Below are 6000 nucleotides of genomic sequence, written 5' to 3' on the forward strand. Positions count from 1 at the left end.
TATGGATATTTTCAAATGTTTTGAACAACACATGGTGTCCCCCTAAAGGTGAAGAATGCATTTCATACAAGATACGGTCTTTGAAAGAAGATTGTGGTGTCAAGAAGACTTTAACATGATACCATAAAAGACCATTGTGCCATTTGAAATTGGGATACTCTTATCCTGTGCCTTGTTGAAATTCCTTCATCATCTTTGATGCTTTCTCATCAAGAAAATACTAACATACATGGAGAGATTCAAGTAGGTGTTGGAATAGTCTCTAATGGACATTACTCTTTGAGCGCATGCATACCATCTTCTTTGAAGCCTTTCTTTTTCCAAAGGAGAAACAAAGATATCAATAATTTCTTGCTTGAACTCTTCCCAAGAGTCAAAGTTTTGCCCAATCTTCTGCCATGTAACGCCACCAAGTATAGGTGTAACCTTCAAGATGAAGAACCGCGAAATAAATCTTAGCTTCTTCACTTCTAGGATAAAGGGTGAAGTACAATTCAAGCTTATTAATCCACTCCTCCCATTTAGAAGGTGAAGCATTATCTCTTTTGAAATTAGTGATATATTTTCCTTATATTCTTTTTCATTGTAAGATGGCTACCCATAAGAATGTTGTCTCCATGAATATTTGTTTCATAAATTTTTCCTAAAAGTAGGTGGCCCAAAACCTTGAGATGAAGGTTGTCCATTTGAAACATGCTCTTGGTTTTGGATGTCATGGGTTGATCTTCGCTCATCATGCCTTCCACCTTCATGACTTGATTTTGCTGATTGCATTTCCTTTTTGTACATTTGAGGGCTAATGATAAAGAGTCTTATAGAAGGGGTCACATCCATGATAATCATTATCCCATCGAGTGTTGTCTTCTTTCCCTTCATGTCTATGATTATCTTTTGGGCTGCTAAACTAAGGCCTTGGGGTATGAATGCACTAGATTTGTGAAGGATGATGGTTGCCCCTCACTCTAGATGGTTCTCCCCTTTTAAAAGTGTGCATAACTGGCTAAGACTTCTCTTTGCTTGGATGGGAAGGATTACCAACAAAGGGAATTGCATGGGAGTCTTCAATAGTTTGAGGTTCCCTTTATGGCTTGCTTCAAATTTCCTTTATGGCTGAGATGAATTCTTGGAATAAAGATTTGTTGCTTTGCTGCAAATCAAAGATTCCTTGGTTTACTTGTGCCATCCCTTGCAACAAACCTTGATTCATATGTGTTAAGCATTTATTCAAAGTCTTAAAATCCTTTGAGAAGCCTTCATTGACATGTTCCAACTATGTTGACAATAAAAGATAATCATTCCCTTTATGCACTTCATGTATGTCATGCTATCCTTGATGTGTGTTGTAAGCAATCCCAATGGTGAAATCTTCATCTATTTGTTCAACATTATAGGCTTCATTTGTGTAATTTTGATCCTCTTAAAATTCCTTGACACCATCATTCAATGCCTCAGTAATGGGATCTTTCTTCTTATTCTTGGCCATTAGGAGACAGTGATATAGTAGTAGAAACTTTGTCACTTAATCCCCTATTTCTCTCAGAATATAGCACCAATCCCAATGCTTAATAGCTCTATGGAAATATTATTATATTGGAATATACCAAATTTTAAAAGATATGGACTTGGGTTGGATACTTTTGGTGGAGCAATGTCAAACAGTGCTCCCCTGTATTCTGTCTAGGTGCGGTCTTAGTATACCTAGTGTCAGAAAATCAGCAATAACTTGAGATCCCAATATCGGATTGCTAAAAAATTTTATTCAAATAAAATCTTAGGATCCCCTCTTCAAATGGAGCCATTAAGTTTATAATTTGGATTAGGACATAATTTTCTGTAATTGAATCTTTAGGTCTAAATAGGAATATCTTGCACCCTATCCACCACTTGTTGTAAGTACCTTGTTTGACCATGTAGGAATACCTTGAGTGGAAGAAACCCTTGTAAACCAATGTAGCAGCTAGAAGAGGGTTGCGGGGAGCTTGTAGGTCTCAAGGATAACCTGTAGATAGGTATGTACCGGCTATTTGATATGTAAAAACCATGTCCATATCTATAGGTACCCTGAAAATAGGAGATGCCCTGCACCTCTTCCAATGTTGTTCCAATGGAACCTTTAATCACCTCTGGTACCTTGAATAGGGCTAATCATTGCTGTACTATTGCCAAAATATGACAATGGATAATGTACATGCACCTATATTTGAAAAATTCATGGGCTCCAAGACAAGAGGGGTGTGAAAGTTCCACTTCAAGCTGGGTTGTGCATCCCTTCAGGGTCTTAATTGGGAAGGAATAGTCACCTCTCTTTTGTCTTCCTGACTCACATGGCATTTGATTTTTTCTTATGGGAACCAACATGGAAAGTACATTCTAATGGCTAATCAAACAAGGATGCTATGAATCAATTGAAAAAGCCTTTAAATTCTTTAACGAAATGCAAGTGGGTATTGAGAAATGACCAAATTGAAAGGGCTGTGGATAGGGAATTACCCTTTTGCAGTGACTCACTACTTTTACAGTATTCCCACTTACCATTTTTATCATTATTTCAGTCCTATAGCATCACAACTATCCAAAAAAAATCCAAGTTAAGTAGGCAACCAGCAACTTTATGCAATCAATTGAGTATCAACATTTGAATGGGTAGGAAAAAGATTCGTCAAGAAATCATAATCAATCATAGGCTGAATTCTACATGCCCTTCAACAATGGGAATTAAGAGGTTCTATTACACTCAATCTCTCTTATGAACAATGGGACTAGTTCAACAATTGGATGAAAAGAGATATTAAGATGAAAGCAATAGAACTACCTCTTTAATGTTGATGAAGAGTAGTAGATGAATCCAATCAATCAACATTTAACATAAACCACCATCAATGGAACAAGATTTCATATCATAAGGCTAACTTCAAGAAAGCTTTGTCCAATATGATTGCTCCCATGTAATCTTCAACTCCCGATCAATAAGATTGCTCCAATGCAATCAAGAGAAGCCAATGATTTGATAGAAGTATACAATGGTTTGTTGGAGAAGATCCTTTGAGCTCTGAAGAGTGTAAATTCTTGTTAGAATCAAGGATTCCATGAATTTTTAGACATTGCCATGTTCAAGAGGCTGAAAATGTCTTCAATATTAAATAAATTATTCAATGTAAGCCCAATCTTTAAGAAATACCTTCAATTAAACCTTCCTAGGGTTGTAAACAACAAAAGCCCCATGAATTGAAGCCTCAATGAAGCAAGATTTGATGAAGATTGATGGATGCCCTATTTTTCCCCAATTTGAGATGAGGAAAGTGCTTCAATCTTTCTTGCAAACTCGAATGTTTGCTCAATGTCGGTTGTATATACTTGCTTTCCACTTCTTGAAGCTAATACAGACCAAGATTGTGAAATACACGGGATCTAGAGCATGGCAGATGCAAAAGCTATGGAGGTTGAAAGAGGAAAAAGAAACTCATGGAAACATTGACACTGACTAGGACAAATTGTTACACAAGTGAATTAGGTTCCAAGATTGAGACTTGGACTTATAAACAAAATCTTGTGTATTGACAATGACATGACACTTTACTAGAAAGAAAAGAGTACTATCATTGCATTAGAAAAAGAGTGCAAGTACAATGCTTTATAGGAATTGAGTGGTGGTACTTTCTCCTACTGTGCGTATGGGATTTTGGTCCTGAGCCCTCACTGCTTCTCACAAAGGGACTAAAGTAGGTGTGATTGCAAATATCTCAACACCCCTCCTCAATCACAACCAAAAGTATAAAGTGTGTAGAGGCTTTAGTGAAAGCAACACCTGCAAAGTGTGGGCACACCATAAACATGGCAAAAACACCAGAGGCTGTCGTAGAAAAGGCTAAATGTGGGTACCACAAACATGATGGACATCCAGAGGCTGTAGCAGGGACCTCACAAAGTGTATAGAGGCTGTAGTACAAGGATAACTAAGGAGTTTACAAGTTTATGTTTGAGGCATTAGGGCTAGGAAATACAAAACTAAAAAAGTCTATCTGAATAGAAGGACTGATGAGGTTTGTGCTTCTCCTGGTGGTCTTCTTCTTCCTTTGCTCAATTTTCTTCTTCTTCTTTGACTGCAACTAGATAGGCCTTTTGGGACCTCTTTCTGGCATGGCAGAACTTCTCGGTGTGCTCGATCCTTTTGCAGAAGTCACACAAGAGCTGATCCTTCTTGCCTTTGTACCTGTTGCCAACATATAATGCATGCTCATCTCTAGAGTTACTTGATTCTTCCTTAATTTTTAGCTTCTTTTCCTCCTCTAACAGTGATGCTTGGATATCAACAAGTTCAGGATTTGGCATGTTGAATAAAGTTGTTGATAGATTATTATATTCAGGAGGCAAACTCTTAAGTAGAACACCGATGCAAACATCTTCTTCCATTTTAATGTTGATTCCTGCAAGTTGGGTTAGAAGTCGTTCCATGTAATTTAGATGTGTGGCAAGTGATGTGCTGGACTTCATTTCAAGCCTAAAAAACTCAATTAGGAGACCATACTTTGATGATTTAGACTATGCACCAAACAAGGTATCAAGTCTCTTCCATGTATCCTGTGAGGTCTCACAGTTTTCCACATGGTGGATATAGCTGTCGTCTAGCTCCAGTTTGATAATGGCCTGAGCCTTATCATCATTCTTTTGCCAAGTGATAGCAAGATCCACATTACAAGGCTTCTTTTCTTTTCCATTGGTAATGGCCCAGAGGCCCTTCTTCATCATGATCAATTTGATGCGGGTCTGCCAGGTATGAAACCCAACTCCTTTGAAACGGAAAATTGGAGAATCTTTGCCCATTTTTGACTTGAGAGACCAGTAGAAAATTAGCTTCAAATGACTGAGAATAACCAGGAATGAGTTGATCTTTGTATGTGTCAAAAGATACAAGCAATGGCAGTGAAGTATCAAAAGATACTAGTTTAAAATTTGATATTTGTTGCTTGATTTGACTTGATGATCTTCAAAAATCTTCATAGCTTTTCCTCCTTGCTGATTTGATGGTTGAATACTGGCTGAAAAATTTAGACTAGAGTGGCCTTGGCTTGGTTTAAGTGGCAGGAGAGAGAAAATGAAGGAAAAATGAGCTTAAAGGTAAGTGGCTATGGCTATCCTGTCAAAACAGGGACCAGCAACTGGTAAATGATCTCCCACGCACTCCATAGGTTGAATTTGCTCAAACCCTTTGAGATGGAGGACCTCACTAATGGGTCTAACTCCCCCTAAGAGGGTTTGTACTCATTATGCTCCAGTTGAGAGATCTAAGCCTTCAAAGTGGTTGCTATCAAAACTGCGCCCAGATTTGGGAAAATGCAAATGTTGAGCATGGTAGGAATGCAAATGAAGTTGGAGATAGGGTCCAATACTCAAACTGAGCTGAGAAGAGATGGAAAGGAGCTGAGAGGAGTGAAAGGAGAGTTGGGCCATGCTAAATTGAGCTCTAATACCATGTGAAATACGCAGGATCTAGAGCATGGCAGATGCGAAAGCTATGGAGGTTGAAAGAGGAAAAAGAAACTCATGAAGACATTGACCCTAACTAGGACAAATTGTTACACAAGTGAATTAGGTTCCAAGATTGAGACTTGGACTCATAAACACAATCTTGTGTATTGACAGTTACATGACACTTTACTAGAAAGAAAAGAGTACTATCATTGCATTAGAAAAAGAGTGCAAGTACAATGCTTTATAGGAATTGAGTGGTGGTACTTTCTCCTATTGTGCATATGGCATTTTGGTCCTGAGCCCTCACTGCTTCTCACAAAGGGACTAAAGTAGGTGTGATTGCAAATATCTCAACAAAGATTGACTCAAAACTACAAGAAAATGCTGAAATCTTCATGCTGCCTACTTTTAGCCATAGTTAGCACTGTGAAGGAAGCTTCATGTGTGAAGGAAGGTGAAATATCAAGTAAGAGATGCCTAATACTTCAGGTTAGGGCTGCATTTGACCATGAAAGAGAGGGCATAGCTTCA

Source organism: Lygodium microphyllum, unplaced genomic scaffold (genome assembly GCF_053477565.2).
Source record: "Lygodium microphyllum isolate KBCC unplaced genomic scaffold, Lygodium_microphyllum_v1.1.10 scaffold_32, whole genome shotgun sequence".
NCBI lineage: Eukaryota > Viridiplantae > Streptophyta > Polypodiopsida > Schizaeales > Lygodiaceae > Lygodium > Lygodium microphyllum.